We start from the raw sequence: 18,261 nt of genomic DNA on the forward strand, positions 1-18,261 counted from the left end.
TATGTGTGAATCATTGTGTAACTGTGTGGGCCACCGAGCTTGTGTGGGTGAGGGTGAGTGAGCACATATGACTGTGAGGATGTGTCCGCGTGAGATTGTGTGTGCATGAGTGTGTGAGTGTGTGTTTGTGTAAGTAGGTGAGTGAGCCTGAGTGCATGCATATGAGCAGGTGTGAGTATGTGTGCGTGCATGTGAGTGGGTGTGAGTAAGGATGTGTGAGCGCACATGTGACCAGGTGTATGAGTGTGTGTGTGTGTGTGCGCGCGAACCTCAGCCCACACTGAGAGGTGCCAGGGGCTTGGCCCTGGCTCTGGGATGCCAGCTCTCACTGGCTTTCCACGGAACCAGCTGCTTCCTGTGGAAGGGAGGGGCAGTCTGTGGGGGTTGTGACAGTTCCCTGGTCGCAGGGGCAGCAGAACCTTCCTGTCCTTTTGGTCCCTAGCACAGTGGTGCCTCCTCAAAGAGGCCTTCCCTGAGCCGCCAGCAGCCTCTTTCGTGGCTCCCCATCAATGGGGTTCCATAGCCCTGACCCCAGCGGCGTGAGCACATTTGCCATCTGCCGGCCACTCCCTGCTTTGTGGTCCCTGCTGTGTCCCCAGGGTCTAGCACACAGCATGTCCGGGGCCCTCTTTGTCCAAGGCAAGAAAGAATTCGAGGCTGCGTCCAGGCCTCTTGCACCTGCCTCAGGCTCCCGCCCAGAGCCTCTACCTGTGCCCCAGCGAGCATTCTCTGCTTGCTGCTCAGAATGCTGGCAAAGGCCGGCCCTGGGGTCAGAGGCCTCCACTGCCCCTGGAGCTGGGAAGCCTGGGAGTCCACTGGCAGGCACGGGGGTCTCTTTCCAGGTAGGTGGGAACGCGTGCTTGTGGGTGTGGACAGGTGTCTGCACTGGGGTTTGTCTGTGTGTCTGTCTCCACTCACACCGGGGATGCATGTGCCCCTGAGTGTCTGTCTCTGGTGCCCACCTGTGTGCAGTCTCTGTGTCCTGCCTAACGGTGTTCCCGTGATAACCGACGGTGAGGGTCTCCGGTAAGCGCCGCTTCCTCTGGGAAGACGCATTTGGACACCCGTACTCTCAACAGGTAGTGGAGTTTTCAGGAGACCACCAATGCCTTGGAGCCCACCGAGGCAAGACCCAAGGACCCCACACTACACATCAGCCACCCGGCTCTGTGCCCCATTTTACTGTTGGGGAGACGCACCTAGAGGACAGGAGTCTGGAGAGGTAGTGGCAGCCTAGAACCCCAGTCGCAAGCTCAGGGTGCTCTCTCTGCACTCACAGGTGCCATGGTCCCCGAGTTTCCATCCCCACCCGCCCCCACTCGGCCAGTGCCCTTTGGGGGCAATGCCAAGCCAGGAAGGGCGGGCACCCTCGCGCGTCCTGGGAACAGAAGGGCGCGCATCGGGCGCGTAGCTCCGGAGCCCCGAGGACCCTGCGCCGCGCACCGCCCCCCGCGCCCGCTCCCTCCTCCCTCCCTCCTCCTCACCCAGCTCCCTCCCCCACCCCCTCCCTCCCTCCGCGCTCAGAGCTGCGGTTGGAGCCGAGCGCGCCGCGTCGCCCGCCGCCGGTGCAGAGCGTGGGGAGCACTCGGCCGCAGCCCTCGCCCGCCGCAGAGGGTCGCGTCCCGCGCCGCCGGCCAGGCCGCCCCGTGCCCGGGCCTTTCCGTCCTTGGAGCGGATCGTTGCCCGCCTGACGCCCGCCCGCAGCGACAGCGCCCGCCGGAGCCGAGGCCGCGGCGGCGGCCGTGCCCATGCCCGGGTAAGTGGTGCTCGGGGCGCGCGGGCGCCGCCGGGGTGGGCGCGGGCGCGGCGCGGGCACAGGCGCGGGTGGGGATGGGAGGATGACCCGGCAGGTGGTGCGGCGGCAGGTAGGGGGACGCGGGTCCCCGCCCGAGGCATCTGAGCCCCGCGCCGGGCCTGCGTGTCCTTGCGGCACTGCGGCCGCGCGTCACCCCGGGGCCCCAGGCCGGCGGTCAGCTCCCCGCACCCTGCACCCTGCGCCCCGCATCGCGCGCGCACGCGCATCCGTGTCTGAGGAACAAGGCCGTTGGGGGCTGCGGGCCGGGGCTCAGGGTGGGCACAGCCGGGGGCGCGGGATCTGGGCCGGGAGCCCGCCAGTGCGCACGCACCTTCCAGGAGCCTCGGGCACCCCCTCCCCCCGCGCCCTCACACTGTATCATCCTTCCCCTCTCGCGTTCCCACACCGTTCCCCGCACGCCCACGCGGCTGCCCAGCAGACCCCACCGCGGTCACGGGCAGTGCCCACGAGGAGCCGCCCGGGGCCACACTTAGGTAACTTCTCCATCCCTCCAGGAACAGCTGTCTCCCCCTCCTCGCCTGTGTGACCTTGGCCAGCCAGCTTTTCCCGTGGCCGCCTCCGTTTTCTCACGGGTGAAAGCTCTGGCTTTAAGATTCTGGAATTTGGAGTGGCAGGTGCCGCATCTCCCAGAGCCTGAGACGATGGGCTTCTCTCTCTATGACCTGGTGTCCTCCCTTCTGCTGGCCCTTCTGGGGGTTGGTGGCTCAGCCAGCCAGCTGAGGAGGGGTGGGAGGCAGGGCAGGGGCATGGCACCCGGGCAGGTCAGGACTGGAGGGAGTCTTGGAGAGCCCCCGGGGTGAGGGCTCCATGAGGGTTTAGGAGAGACTGTGGAAATGCTCCTTCGCCCACTCAAGGGGCAGGGAAGGGACCAGAATTCTTCAACTAGATGCTTGCCATTTCCTGGCGAGGTCATATAACTTTCAAAGATGAAGCCCCAGGGCCTCCGACCTCAAGGGAGTCCCTGCCTGCTGAAGGATCAAGTCCAGCCTGTCCGCAACTGGCCCCCATCCTGAATTCCGCTGGCACCCCAAAAGTCAGCCGACTTCCCCTGACTGACTTGGGCACCAGTCTGGCAGGCACCCCCTGCACCTCCTCCCCTCCTTTGCCTACTAGGCTCTATGCCCTCACCCCCTGCCATCGCCCCTCACTAGTCAGTGACCATCTTAAGGCAAGGACTGGCTCTTCATTTGCACAGGCCTGGCACAGAGTGGGCACCTGGTTTCTGCATGGCATATTCATGACCTTGACCTCACTGAATCTGCAGACTCACTGAACAGGAGAGGCAAGGCCTGGATTTTTGTCCCCATTTTTCAGATGGGATCATTGAGGCCCCCAAGAGGAGAAAGGATTCAGCCCTGAATTGAGGCCCCTTCCTTCATGAGCAGATGGCTGGGGACGTTCCTACGAACCTAGTGGGGCAGGGAGGCGGGGAGAGGTTATTGTAATAATCAGAGGCCGGCTCCACTTCCTGAGCTCCCTCTGAGCCTCACATCAACTACACGAGTGAATGGCTGTTTTCATCCCCAACCCCCACCCCCCACCGCCACTTTTCACAGATGAGGAAACCGAAGCCATTGTGGCTCAAGAAAGGGGAGCTGGGATGCCGAGGAGAGGGCCGGGGATGCCTGGGCCCCTGCGGGACACAGCTGAGACCCAGCAGAGGGTCCCAGGGTGAGGTCAGCCCCTCAAGTCTGCACCATCGGAAGGGGCTGGGAACTTGTGGTCCCGGGCCATTGATTGTCACTGCTGCAGGCCCCGAGGCGGGGGAGAGCCAAGGACACAGCCAGTCTCCATCAGCTCCACCTGGGCCGTGCCCAGCACTGCCAGGTGGTTTGAGTGCAGGAGTAGGCATGCTCTCACACAGCAGGGGGGTAACAGGCAGATGGAAGTGGGGCGGGCGTGGGGCAGTGGGGGGGCTTGCACAGAGCCAGAAGGAGAGCGGGTCCCTTGAGGAAGGAAGGCCCTAAGGCTAAGAGCATGCCAGGGGACAGCCACAATGCCAGGTGATGGAGATGCCCCAATCGGCCCCCGAGGGGCAAGGAAGGGGCCAGAGGAGGCTCGTGTGGGCGCCTGGGGCTTCAGCGACAGCAGCCCCGTACCTGATGGTCTTTGTGACCTTGGCCAAGTCCCTTCTCCATTCCAGATCCACGGAGGGTGGGGGTGGGCCTGGGCGAGCTGGAGCTTCAGAGGTTGAATCATTCACTAGCGGGAGAAGCCAAGCCTGTGAGTCAGTGAGTGCTCTCCATCCCAGAACGTCTGCTCCCAGCCCAGGGATGCAGCCACGGAGTGCCGGGGTCAGCTGTGGAGGACCCTCTGAGAATGTCTTGTGGAAAGGGGTGCCTTCCCTGCCCAGTAGACAGGATGAGGGCGCCCCAGAGCCCCAGGGGCTTCTGAGAGCTGAGTACCCTCTGGGCCTCTTGCAGCCAGCAGAGCCAGGCAGAGCTTCCTCGGGCCTTTTCACCTCCTCCCCCACCTCACGGAGCAAGTCATCAGCACATATGAACTCCCTTCTGATTTTAAATTGATGGCTTGTGTATTTCACCAATGGCCACTGTCTCCATCAGTGGTCGGTAGCACATCAAGTAATGTCAACAATGATAATAGTTATAATGGCAGTCACTTTATGTCAGACACTGAGTGCTGCACAGACATTTCCCTGCCCACTTAATTGAAACAACAACAAATGATTGCAAGTGCTGTTATCCCCATTTTGCATTGAGGCTGAGGCCCAGAGAGGCTAGGTAACTTGCCCAAGGTCACACAGCCAGTAGGTAGCAAATCCAGGGCTGGAATGCAGTCCGTCAGGCTCCGGAGTCTGGTCTGTGCTTGTAGCCATTACTTCCTGTGTCTCCAGAAGTGTGTGCGGAAGTCAGCAGAACAGAGTATGGTTCATGTGAACTCACTGTCTCAGGTACCCCCGGCCTTGTGGGCTGAAGCCGGGGATTCTTGGGAAGACCTTGCAGCTCAGAAGCTGAGCCACCTGCACCTCTGCCCCATCTACCCACTGAGAGAAATGGACAACAGGTGGATTTCTATCACTCTCCAGCAACTCAGGGACCGGCTTGCTTTGCATTCATGGCCCCTTCAGGGCACCCAGAAGCACTGGTAGTGCACGTAAATGGCAGCTGATAGATGGGGACCTGTGCCATGGTACTGAAGGCAAACACTTCCATCTAAGCAGGTGCGAGCCTCACCAGTGCCATCTCTGAGATGGGCCGAGGCACTGGGCTCTTGCTGTGACTTTGCAGCAAGCTCCCCAGCAACGCCCTGGGCTGGGTATGCCAGGCAGAGACCTGGAGCATACACAGGGCTCCTCCCTTCCCCGCCCTGGCTAAGCTGGCAGAAGCCAGGCCAAGCAGCGCGCGGCTGGAAAGCCCTCCCCTGCCTGGGCTCCTTCTGTGGGGTGGGCGATGCTGGCAGTGGGCCTGGGAGCCTGCGGAGAAGGATCAGAGCCACGCGTCACCGGGGCAGAGGGAAGCAGGCTCTCAAATGCAGGGGAATTCGGGCATCCTGGACTGCCCAAGGTTGGGAAGGAGACAAGTCTAAGGTCACATGGCTGAGTAGGTGGCAGGACTTGAATCAGAGCAACAAGGCAAGGGTGGAAATGCCAGTGGTTGGGGAATCTTGGGACTGGCAGGACTCTTAGAGCACAAGGAGCTTTCCGGAGTCTTGGTTCCAAATCAAAGTTGTGCAAAGCAAGTATGTCCGTGTCCTTGAAGAGCATCTTATTTAAAGGGGTTCTGAGCCAGCCTCTCTTGCTCTGTAGGTGGGTCTCTCAGTAAGTGAGCAACCACTTTATTCCAGTGAGAAGTTCTCCCCTGAGGCCACAGGCTCGAGGCACTTTCCCCAGCTGCACTGTCCAAGCAGCGATTTTATTAGAATGCACTTCCTCAGGTGCACCAGCCACATTTCAAGGGCTCAGGAGCCGCCCAAGGCTGGTGGCTACCATCACAGACAGTGCAGAGAGAGAACATTTCCATCACTCCCGAATGTTCTGTCACACAGAGCTGCTTTACAGGAAATGGAAACCCGAGTCCTCACACGGACCCTGAAGCCACCTCCCACACCCACTCCCTGGTGGCACAAGGCCACTAATGCAGCAGCTTGGGCTCCCCTAGAGAACCATCCTGAAGAGAAGCCCCAAAGAGGGCTGACTGCTCACAGATATTTGAAGAGGTGTTCTGTGATGGGACAGGCTCCAGTCTGAGAGCTTAACAGGTAGGGACAGAAAGTGCCAGGCTGGGCTTGAGAGGGTCGTTCCTCAGAATGGATGAGTGCGTTCTATTGTCAGAATGGCGCCAGCTATGCCAGGGGCCACATCTTATTGATGTGATGGGCATGAGGGACACCGCCCTGGTTCACTGTGTGCCAGGCTCTGTGTTTGCTTCAGGGGAGACGACGGAAAGCAGAAAGCAAACGCAATGCCCTTCCTGCCCTCCTGGAGCCTTTGTGCTTTGCTAAGTGTTCACCAAAGTAAGAGTGCAAACCTGGCTGGGGCCGGGAGGACGGACTGAGGCCACCAGGCCAGCCGGTATCTCCCAGGGCTCGGGTCCACAACCTGAGACCCCGCCCATCCGGCCCTGACCCCGCCTCCTCAGCAGCCACACGTGGCCGGTGGCTACCATAAGGGACAGTGCAGAGACTCCAGGATGTACTGTCACACAGAGCTGCTTTAGAGCAAATGGAGACCCGAGTCCTCACACGGACCTAGACACCCCCCGCCAAGCCCACTGTCCCATGGCTCCTTGGAAGGGAGTGGCCAAGCATGTACTCTCCAGGGGCTGCGCAGATACCTAGACAAACGTAGACCAGGGAGGAGGGAAAGGGCCTCTGTCCCAGCAGCTCACTGTGCCGTGGGGGATGCCCAGACCTCGCCTCGTGCTGACTCCAGTGGCCCTAGCACACCCAGCATGGGGCAAAAACCAGATCCGGCCACCGCCTGGTCCTTATTAGACCCCACCATATGCCCAGCGCGCTGCCTGTGCTCAGGAAACAGCAGGGAGGAGTCGTGGGGTTTTTTTTTTTAATTGATTTCTTCCTATTTAAAAACAATACTCTTAATATGCTCTCTATAGGAAACGTATAAAACACAGAGAAGTCGAAGATGTAGTAAAGCCATCCTGTGATGCAAATGTAAATCCAACATCTCCATTTGACTCATTTCACACTGCTGTCCTTATACCATGGGCTCAATTGTGTGATCTGTTGTTTTACTTCACATAAGCATTTTCCTTATTAATATAATCCCTTCCTAAATGAATGGTTTTTTTCAAAATGGTTATAGTCTAATTTTTTTACGATTGTAAAAGCAGTAAGTGCTTATTGTAAAAATAAAGAATGATCTTGAACCATGCAAAGAAGAAATTTGATCATTCAACAGTTATTTACCAAGCACCCGGGATGTATCAGGCGGCCTTCAGTAATTACAATTTTTAATGGCTGAATAATATTCTCCCAAGAGATTGTAATTCACTTAATTATTTGGCTATTTTTGGAAACCCAGGCAGTCAGATTTATTTTGCTCTTGTACGTGAGCTCTGCTGAGGAGCCTCTGCCCTGAGGAGAGGACCCAGACAGAGGTGTCTACTGCCAACTTGTTCTCCAAAAGGGATTTTTCATCGCACTGGATGGTCTCGCTCACTGAACCTCGCCAGCACTAGATATTTTAATCAAACAAATTGTCATAAGTATCTAGGTCAAAAATATGTACTTTAGTTTATATGTCTTTAATTGCTGATGAGGGGGCACGTTTTTCCTCATGTTTATAAGTTGTTTTTTCCTTGTGAATTATCTGTTCCTCCCTTCATTTTTTTTTTTTTTTCCTGAGACAGTCTCGCTCTGTCACCCAGGCTGGAGTGCAGTGGGGTGATCTCGGCTCACTGCAACCTCCACCTCCAGGGTTCGAGCCATTCTCCTGCCTCAGCCTCCTGAGTAGCTGGGATTACAGGGGCCTGCCACCACACCCAGCTAATTTTTGTATTTTTAATAGACACGGGGTTTTACCATGTTGGCCAGGCTGGTCTCAAACACCTCACCTCGGGTGATCTGCCCACCTCGGCCTCCCAAAGTGCTGGAATGAAAGGCGTTTATTGAAGTCTTAGTGTTTCTTCTGTGGGCTTGAATAAACTGTATGCATGAAAAAACAGTGACAATTTAACAGGTTTGTTGCAAATAATTTTTAACACCTTTGTTCTTTGCCATTTTTTTTCATGCAAAAGGTAAACACTTTGTTGCTCACAATTATTTGTGATTTCTTCCATTGTTTCCAGGCTTAGAAAATCCCTTTCGGAAATTTGAGAGCTGTTCATTTCTGAGTTTTCCATGTGTCTTTGTGTGTGTGTGTGTGTGTGTGTGTGTGTGTGTGTGTGTGTGTGTATAGGGGTGGTGTAGTTGCATTTTTAAGATATTTAACTCTTTAATTTAGGGATTGGCAAGCTTTTTCTGCAAAAGGCCAGATGGTAAATAGGTTTCCAGTTTGCAGGCCACATAGTCTCTGTCCCGAGTACCCAACTCTGCATGGTAGCCTGCAAGTAGCCACAGACAATGCAAAATGAGTGGGCGAGGCTGTGTCCCAATAAAACTTTATTCACAAGAACACTGGGCTGCCAGATTTGGCACTTAAGCTGTAATTTGCCAAAGCTGTTGCATCCAAATGAGATGTGTCTTAGGGAATAGTTTGAGGTGAGGCTCTAAGGTGCCTCCTTTGCAGATTGCTAACCAGTTGTCCCCATCTGTAGTAGCAAATCGGTTGTTCCCTGGCTCATTTGCACTCACTGACACTGGTCTGCAGTCAGACCTGGTGCTGGCTGCCTGACCTGAACCATGGGCCCATCTGTGTGCTGCTGTGCTGGTGATGTGCTTTTGCCTCTTGTACCTGGTATCATTTAATACCTGACCTGCTGGCCTCACCTCAGCAATCCTACAGCTTGCTTCTCTGTCCGGTGGACTTTAGAACCACTTTGTCAGGTCCCTCTTCCTCCCTCCCCGCCAAGATAAAGCACTGGGCGATACATTCTCTGGACATCCTCAGAGTTCTGAAGCCGCAGATGAGTCCGGTCCCCATGGGGTGGAGTGGCGGCTGGCTCTGTGCAGACGCTGTGGGTTTGACTCTCGGCAGACGGGAGGCGGGTGTGGGCAGGAAAGCGCCATCCTGAGTGAAGGCCCCCAGCTGAGGATAGCCAGACGGCCCTGGGAACGCCACAGCCTCCTGACTGAGAAACACGAAAACAAAGCCGGCAGTACAAGAGAGCGCGGGACACTGGGAAGCCACTGTGGGCCGGCAGAAGATGACCTCAAATGACAGGACTTTGGCCTTTCTGCTGCTCTTTTGGAAATCACTGTCCTGACCCTCAGAATTCCCTGCACTCTAGCATTTCAAATCAAACCCTGAACTGGGTTAAGGCATATGGAGTGGCCGGTTCGAAACTGAACCTACATTCCCACAGATTGCGGGCCAGGGGTGTGATGACGGCACAGGGTGTGACCAAATGGGAAGGGGCCCTTTCTCCAGATTGGACCAGCCCGGCGGTAAACGCTTGGCTCCCTCAGACAGCAGCAGGGGCAGGAGAGTGTGTCCAGCCCCAATTCCCGGGCAGAGCAAGGGCTCACCAGGCACAAGGGTCCATTCCACCCCCCACCATGGGCCTCAGCTCCATTTCTCCTGGAAGGATCCAGGAGCAGACACTGCCACATCTGGGCTTGGAGCCACAGGCCCGGGAGAGCTGGGCTCAGGAGCAGCTGGTCCTGGCTCCTCTGGCTCCTGGGGTCTCTGGGTGCTCTCCTGTAGTCAGAGGGCGGCTGCCAGCTGATGGTCCCATGCCTGGTGCAGGAGAAGAGGGAGGGCTGTGGACGGGCAGGGCATGTCTTCCACCTGGTCTCGTCTCTCCCTCCTGGCCTATGGCTCATCTGCCCACAGCACTGGGACCAGCAGCTAGGCTTGGAAACCTCCGTCCTGGGGAGTGGAGCAAGAGTGCCCCCTTGTAACCCATCCATGGGGCCAGAGGGTAAGAATGCGCTGACCTGGGGGCCACTGCCCCAGGCGCCTGCCCTGGTAGCCCCTAGGGAGGCACTCGTGGCTGTGTCTGTAGGTGGGATGGGGTGGGTCAGGGCTCCCAGGCCACCTCCTGGCCCTCTGCACCCCATCCACCCTTCCCCGAAGGAGGAAGCTGGGCTATAGCACAATCGTGGGAGGGGGTATCTGAGATGGAGAAGGGCAGGGTTGGGGTCTCCCCTAAGGGAGGAGGGGAGGGGAGTGAGCACACAGAGCAGAAATCCACCCCTCCGGGTCCTGTCCCCAGCGCAGATGTGCTCTCCCGGTGCCTTCCCAGTGGGGAGGGCGGGCATCTGTCCATGAGCACAGAGGGGGCGGGAGGAATGGTGCTGATGACAGATGACGATAAGAGGGTCAGGAACTGGAGGTGCAGCTGGTGGTGGGAGGGTAGGAGGGACCTGATGGGCTGTGGGGCGCGCTAAGGGAGAGACTCAGAGCCCTGCGTTGGTGTTGGGTCCCGGCCTGAGAGGGGGCCCTCTGCCTCTGCACTCCCTTCAGGCACTCCTGGAGCACTGCAGGAGCTTTGTGATGCTTCCTCTGGGCTTTGCTGGAAAAGCTTTGGGCTCATATGCCAGGTTCCTCGGTCAGAAATAGTGTCTTAGGCAATTCAAAAATGAGCCAGCAATGCTCAGTTCATGCGATTCAGACAGCAGCCAAACCCTTGATGACCTTCAGGTCCTGCTGTCACAGCCTTGGCTGCAGCTTCTGAGGTACCCTCTCTCTGGGCACCCTCGCCACTGGCTCTTCCTCCATCACCAGGTTTGGCAGCAGGCATCCTGCCCCCTCAGCTGGGGAAAGTGGCACGGATACTTCAGTGTGCTCGTTCCTTGGGTCTGGGTCACAGAAGGGCAGGCTTGACTCCCACCTTCAGTCGGAGGTCTGCCTTCCAGATCCTTTTATTGGCCTCTGACCTTGACACCAATGCATCCCCCCAGCCTGTCCTCCCAAGGACTTTGGCCTGCTTCCAGAAACCAGGATGCCCTCTCTACTGCCCCTGCCAGGATGCCTAATGGGGCCCCATGGGACTCGTTCCCTAGGAGGACACGTGTATGTGTCCTGGTAGCTTCTTATTTAGTCACTGCCTGTCCAAGCTGGAAGGACTTAGCCCAGGACCCACAGCCCCATGGCCTCCAGCTGCCTGTAATTTCCTTAATTACCTATTTAGGCCTTGACGGCTTCCGGTCCTCAGAGCTGGCTCCGAGATTGGAAGCGGGCTGGGACGGGCACCGAGGTACCACAGTAGAGCTGGGGCAACTTGGGGCACCTCTCCTCCCATCCACATGCTCTCTGGCTATGAAGGGCTGGGAGGACAGGGACCCGGCTTCCTATTGGACCCCAAACACGAGGTCTCCATCCCTTTGCAGGCTAGAGTCTTCCATGCAGGCCACAGCCACAGCGTTTCTAGGTCCCCACGCCGTCCGTGCCTTCGGGGCTGCTGGGCAGGCCCAGGCTGGTAGGAGGGGCGTGGGGAGTGCGTGGGGGCAGGGTAGTGGCTGGCCAGGCTCACGCTGCAATGCAGCTCGCACACCCGCTGTAATTGGATAATTAGTGTCATTATGCTTCCTGCTCCCTCGCTCTCTCCTTCTGCAGCTCTTGCCTTCTCTGGCAGGAAACAAATGACTGTCCCCCAACCCTCAGTGTAGACTTCTGGCCCCAATCACAAAGGGACTTCCAACCTCCCTGTGGGATCCAGGGACACCCAGCATTGTGAGGGCTGCCTGTGTGGGAGACAGGAGCACTGCGGGAGTCCGGGCAAGCTTGGGGAAGCATCCAGAGAGGCACATGGGTTCAGCCCCCGGCTGAACGGAATGTTCTGGCCTCACCGGTCGAGCTTGATCCTGACCCGTGAACTCTGGGGTCCAGCTGGAGTCCAGCTGAAGACTTCAGGACAAGCCTTGGGAGGGGCGCGTGTGGTGGGAGGGGCTGACTCAGCAAAGAGCATTGCCCTGCTCGGCTCCTGGAGATCTCATGGGCTTGAAGGAACCTCGGGGAAAATGGGCCCAGTCCCCTGGGGACCAGCCTCAGGGTGTATGGGTAGGTGGAGCCCTGCCTTCTCACCAACCCAGCGAAAAGGAACGAGGACCATTTCACAGATTAAAAAGTGAAGGCCCAGAGAGCTTGAGTGACCAAAGCCAGCACCTGCACTCTGGAGCCCTGAGGTTGACGGGGACAGATTTCCTGCCCAGTCACTTTGCTGAACTCTTTTAATTGGTTCTAATCACTTGCTCGTTGCGTTTCTGGGGTTTTCAGGGCCGTAACTTGGCAGAGGAGCAATGTAGAATCAATCCTCTGGAGCTAGACCACTTGAGGTCACGTTGGCCTCTGCTCCTGGCTTGCCGTGTGACCTTGAGGAGGCTCTCTAACCACTCTGTGGCTGAGCCGCGTGTGCTCTTTGGTGGGGATGGCCACCCCCTGCTAGAGAGGCTTCTGGCAGAGTGATAGTCATTCTGCCTCTCGTCCGTGGCTCTATCCTCTCCCTTCTGCCTTAGCTAGAACTTCTAGGACAGTTTCACCCCCCAGGGAGCTCAGGGGAAAGTGGGGATTTGGTAGGTCCTGGAGAACCAGGCTGGATTTGGGTTAGGAGTGAACATTTTCTCAGGCTATGGGCCTGGCCTATCTAACAGAGACCCAGCATAACAGCGGCTTCAGTGAGACAGAGTTGACTTCTTTCTCATGTAAGAGTCGAGGTGGGCAACCTAGGGCCAGCGCAACAGCTACTTAGCCCTCAGGAATCTGAGCTCCTTTGATTGTGTCATACATGGACTCCATGTGCAAGATGGCAACAGATAGACAGCTGCGGCAGCACCTGTCCCCACATCAGCATTCCAGCTGGCAGGAAGGAGGGGAAGGGCAGAGGAGAACACATTCCTTCTCTTTAAGGGCACGGCCCTTGAAGTCGTCCCTGTCGCTTTTGCTCATACCCAGTTGGCCAGGACATAGTCAGATGGCCATGGTGAGCTGCAAGGGAGTTGGGGGAATGTCATCATTAGCTGGATGACAAGACAGCTGAAAATTAAAACATGACATAGGAAGTGGGAGAGTAGCTAGCAAGTTTCTGCCACGCACCTCTGGGGATTCATTAACAGCTCCTCAAGACACATTTGAGAAATGGAAGGTACCCATCTTGAGGCCAGGCTTTCCCCAGGTGACCTGGCCAGCCCTTCTGGGGATGGAATGGGTCAGTACCTCTGAAGAAGTGCAGCAAAAGAGGGGGCCATTTGTGAGCAAGAGGGCAGGGGCGGTGGTGATGGCCTCTCTCCAGTGATCTGGTCCTGTGACACCAAATAGGGCACCCACCTGGCTGGGCAGGATATGGGTGGTGTTAAAAGTCACAGAGGCCGTAGGGTGGGGGTAGGGGCATGGGGAAGGGTCTGCTTGGGTTTCCATATCCAGTAGGGGGGTTTCCTGGAAGTTAAAATCCATACGAGCAAACTGCTGGCTGATTGGGCTGGTCAAGGCAGTGAAACTCCTGCAATCACAGCTTGTGGCTTGGGCACACGGGAGGCCATTCAGGCCCAGTGTCCACCACCGTGGACACAGGGCGAAGTGGCTGGTGGGGGCTGCTTGCATGTTCTATCGTGGTGACATAGACATCACATAAAATGTACCACGTTCACCATGTTTAAGTGTGCGGCCCAGGGGCAGAAGCACATTCACGGTGCTGTGCAGCCATCACCACCATCCAGCCGCAGAACTTGTTCATCTTCCCAAACTGAAGCTCTGGCCCCGTTCAACCCCAGCTCCCCATCCCCCAGCCCCTGGCACCCACCCTTCCACTGTCCTCTCTACAGAGTTCACGGCTCTCCTTTGAGGCCCTCACAGGAGTGGAATCCTACAGTGTTGGCCTCTCTGTGACTGGCTCCTTCTACGGAGCCCAACGTCCTCAAGGGTCAGCCATGTTGAAGCCCGTCTCAGAATGGCCTTACTTTTTAAGGCTGAGTCCTATTCTATGGCCTGGATGGGCCACATCGTGTTTATCCAGCTGCCTTTCCATGGACATTGGGTTGCATCCACCTTTTGGCTATTGTGAGTAATGTTGCTATAAACTTGAGTGGACAAATATGTTTGTGTCCCTGCTTTCAATTCTTTGGGGCCTACCCCAGCAGTGGGGTGGGGGTTCCTGTGGGAATTCTACTGCTTTCCACAGTGGCTGCGCCGTCTTCCATTCTATGGCGGCGCTTGCTTGAATGAGAATTCTGGGCCAGCCCTGGAGCCTCTGAAGGCAGGCAAATGTGTGGTCTCGAGCTCGGCTAGACACCCAGATCCCCCAGGGGCTGGGGTGCTTTATAGCATTCTGGTCCTCCAACTTCTGAATGGGAAGCTCTGGACCCAAGACTCTGTATTCGTGAAGTTCCCTGAGTGGGGAGGGGTGCCCACCCAGGTCTGGCATGGGCTGCTGTAGATTAGACTAGAGCACTGGGCCACCTAGGGGCCAGGAGTGCTGCAGAAGTGCATCCACCCAAAGGCGCAGGCTGAATCGGGCAAACTCCTGGGCTCCTGCCACCTCCAGGGGGTTTCTGTGGGTTCCAGAATCCTCCTTGTCTGGACCCTTGTTAACGAGGACTTCCAATGCCTGTGTCTTTCTGTGGCACCCGGCGCCGGACAGGCTGTTGCTTTGGCTTTGCACGCAACTGCCAGTGGGTCCCCAAGGTGGCCCCTCCAGGGCTGCCCTGCAGGGCAGAGCTTCAGGCAGGTGGGTGCATGCAAGAGTGGGGAGGGGGCGCCATGGTGACGGCTATTGTTTTTGCCCAAAGCTGTTCCAGGCATGAGAGCCACTTGTCATGTGTACAGATTGTACCAGGAACAGGGGGAGGAAGGAACAGAGCACTGGGGGCCGGTGGGGGGGCAGAGGGGGAGCCTGTCCCTTTAAATCTGTTTTCTCAGGTTTTATTTCCTTCTCTTTTCCCATCCTCCTCCCTCCACCAGCACAAGTGGAGCCGTGAGGGCCCAGGAGCTGCAGCGACGGTGCCTCTGAAATATTAATGAGGCTGTTCTCTGCCTCAGCTCCTTCCCTCCCCCTTCCCTGGCTGCATGCAGGCCTTGTCCTTGGAACCCTCCTTTCCCCTCCCGGGTGGTCGCCAAGGTGCGTCAAGCAGAGGGGAGGGGACAGGGGAGGCAGGAAGGAGAGGGCCTCGCACAAGGGCAGGAACATGTGGGGAATCAGGGATAAAAGGGGTCTCCCAGGTGCACACCAGCCACCAGCATCTCCACCTGCCTAGGATCATGCCGGGCCCAGGAGAGGCCAGGGTGGCTGCCAGACTGGGCGCCCTCCTTCCATGCCCTCTCCCCACCTGCTCCCCAGCTGGTCCAGGAGCCCACCCCGGGCCTGACCTATGAGGCCTGGGCCACGCCTCTCGCTGTTGCCTTGGCTTGCTTTTCCTCTCTGGGTTCTGCCGGGCCTGGCCTGTGTCCTAGGAGCCTGGAGGTGGAGAGAGATGGGGGATTATTGTTTTAAGGAATCCCCGTAGTGAGTCATGTCGCTGAGTGATGGGCCCTTCTGAAAGGCGGGCCCTTGCCTGGTGGGTCTGTAGGGAGCAGGTGACGGACAGTCTGCCTCCAGGAGGGCCCACGGTGGAGGGCATGTGCCCAGGTAGGCCCCAGGCCTCCACCTCCTACCCTCTGCCCCTGAGTTCTGCTTCCTTCTTGCTTCGGGGCCACGGCATCCCGGGCCTGGCTCTGGCATCCAGATGGTCGGAACACCCAGGAGCCGCATGTTCTCATCACTGAGGGTCCAGTGACTAGGGAGTGACGGGAGCTGGGACTTCCTGGCAGTACATGCCCCATCATCCCTGTGGGGATATATGTCCACACAGACCCCAGAAGCTGAAGGGGTGCTCGACTGGGGTGCAGTGGGGCTGTTTTCAGGAAAGAGAATGGGGTGAATCCCGATGTGTGCATCACCTGAGATCTGGAGGACGGTGGTGGGATCTCGCCCTCCCTCTGTTCTCTCCTCCATAAAGGCGGAGCAGGTGGCCAAGTGGAATGCAGCCTGGGCCTGCTGGGGAGGCTTCGAGGGGTGTCATCAGAGCGCCCCAGCAAGGGCGGCCATGACCCACCTCAAGTCACATGGAAGGCAGGGCTGGGAGAACCAGGGCAAAAGCAGGAGCCTTCCTGAGCCTCAGTTTCCCCTCTGTAAGGCAGGGAGAGTTCTCCTGGCCCTCGTAGGGTGTTTCCAAGGGTGCAGTGAAAGAAACATGTCTGTCAAGAGCTGGCATGCAGATGTGGGCTCAAAACTCAGTGCGTGCCATGGGGTCCTGAGAGGGGCCCCATGGGAGCGGGGGTGCCCCCTACTTAGAAAGTGCCGAGCCTTCTGGAGGATGCTGGGCTGCCCAGGGCCTGGAGGAAGTCCATGGGGGATTAAGTTGGAGGTGCCGGGACAGCCCCCAAAGCCAGGGAGGGACAACACAGGGGAAAGAGGACCCCTGGGTCTCTGGTCAGGTGGGTTTGAGTCACTGGGTGGGGAGTAGGCACTCTGAGCCTAGTGGGGAGGTGAGGGTGTCTGGGCCCTGCTGGAGAGAAGAGTCCAGAAGGCGGTTGAGTAATGGGCCTGGACTTGGGCCATCCCCTCCAACAGTCCCTGGAGGCAGCAGCCAGGGACCCCCCTGGCTGTCTCCCACCACGCGGCGGGCCAGTCTGTGCGGGGATGGTGCAAATGCCGGAAGGTGTGAGGCCCTCTCTGTGGAGGTTCTCATTTCAATTTAGCCAATTAAGGTCAGAAAGATGAAAGAGCACAGAAATGGTATGTTCCCTGCCCTTTTGGTGCCTACAGACCGTTCTCGGCAGCCAGCCCAGGCCGGAAACTCTGTCAGGCCTGCAGAACTGATAGGCCTAGTCACTTCAGTTCTTGGCCATTTCAGCGATGGCTGCTGTCTTTATTGGGCCTCAGGGAGGCCATCGCCCAGGCTTATATAGAACCCAGAAAAGCAAAGTGTATGCCATTTGGTCTCTACAGCAGCCAACAGTCGTTCTAAATGGGCCCTACTTTAACTGATGGATCCTGTCTGCCCTATAGCCTATTGCATTCATGAAGACAATGAGGGTTAGCAGAGCACCTCGACCCCACCCTGTCTTCCAGAATGGAGACTCCGCCTCCCAGGCCTCTAAGTTCCTCATCTGGGGGCCGGGCCCCCATTCACTCATTCCTCCAGGCCCCCGGCCACATGCCGACCCCGTCCCACGTGTCGCAAAGAGCTTAGGACCCAGCTCGTGGGAGACATGCTCACAGATCATTGCAATGCCAAGCAGAGTGAAATAGGAATGGGTCGTGGGATTACAGACTCAGGCGCAGTCAATTTTAGCTGGGGAACTGGCAGAGACTCCTGGAGAATGTTCCACTTGAATTGTGACTAAGAGGATTCATGGGAGGTCAGCAAGTGGAGCTGGAACAGAGGGTGTGCGGCGTTCGGTCAGGGCTCAGAGCTGGCAGGGCTGTGCGCCTGGGGTGGGAGTGGGGCTGGGAGGTGCTCGGAAGGAATCTGGCCTCTTGCTTGACGGGGATGGGAGACTGAAACGGGGACTCGCTGGAGCGATGGTGCCTGAACCAGGAAAGTGGCGACTCACAGCAGGGTCGTGACCAGTTGCTGGACTAGAGGGAGACCTAAGAGCTTGCTGAGGGATGGGGATCCTGCAGTGGGGAGGGCCAGCAGGGCCAGCCAAGGAGAAGGAACTTGGCCCCGGGACAATGGCAGAGGGGAGGACTGCCTCCTTGCCCACTGCCCTCTCCATATGTCACTGTGGGTCCACTCAGACACGGCCATGGCTGCAGCAGTCAGGAGCAGCTGTAGGACCTAGTATGGTTCTGTCTGGGCCACCACTGTGGGGTCAGGGGCAGGGACCGGGTGGGGGAGGACAGAGCTGGCCTTGGGTATGCCCTGGTCAGAGGAGGAAGGATGAGCACGTGCCAGGGGAGGGCCACCAGGCCTCGGTGACCGTGCCACAAGGAACTCGTGATCTGAGGAACAAGCATTTCTGTCATGGCCGTGTGTCACCCACTGGGGGCACAGAGCCTGAAACTGATGGTGGCACAAAGTTGCTCCATGGTGGGATTGCTGAGGCATGAGGTGACTGGAGCTCAGGAAGGCAGGGAGAAGGCGGCCTGGCAGGCGCACCGCCACAAGAAAAGGTCCTGGGGTGGGGAGGGGAGGCTGTCTCGAGAATACGAGGAGTCCAGGTGACAACCGAAAGCTGCCATTGCCGCCTTGAGGGGTCAGAAGCAGGACACCCAGCTGTCCTCTGGCTCTGCCACTTCCCCAAGTCAGCCTCAGTTTCCCGCGTCAAAAAAGCAAGGGCAATTCGTCCACACAGCACCCCCAGAAGGAGCCCGCCTCACCTGGGCCAGCTTTGCTTGCTGTCCTGGCCCCCTCTCCTCAGCTCTCACTCCTTCTAGTCTTTTCCC

The 18,261-nt window shown here is 57.9% G+C and overlaps 1 protein-coding gene across 10 annotated transcripts in view; it reads left to right on the plus strand.

The window, feature by feature from the left end:
- The first annotated feature begins 1,537 nt into the window (after positions 1-1,537).
- Positions 1,538-18,261, plus strand: part of ATP2B3 (ATPase plasma membrane Ca2+ transporting 3) — a 65,241-nt gene continuing 48,517 nt past the window's right edge. For all 10 annotated transcript variants that reach the window (XM_030806824.1, XM_030806826.1, XM_030806828.1 and 7 more), the window contains exon 1: positions 1,538-1,756. The gene's annotated coding sequence lies outside the window, so the exon portion shown is untranslated. The remainder of the gene's footprint in view (positions 1,757-18,261) is intronic.

Source organism: Nomascus leucogenys, chromosome X, assembly GCF_006542625.1.
Source record: "Nomascus leucogenys isolate Asia chromosome X, Asia_NLE_v1, whole genome shotgun sequence".
Classification (NCBI taxonomy): domain Eukaryota; kingdom Metazoa; phylum Chordata; class Mammalia; order Primates; family Hylobatidae; genus Nomascus; species Nomascus leucogenys.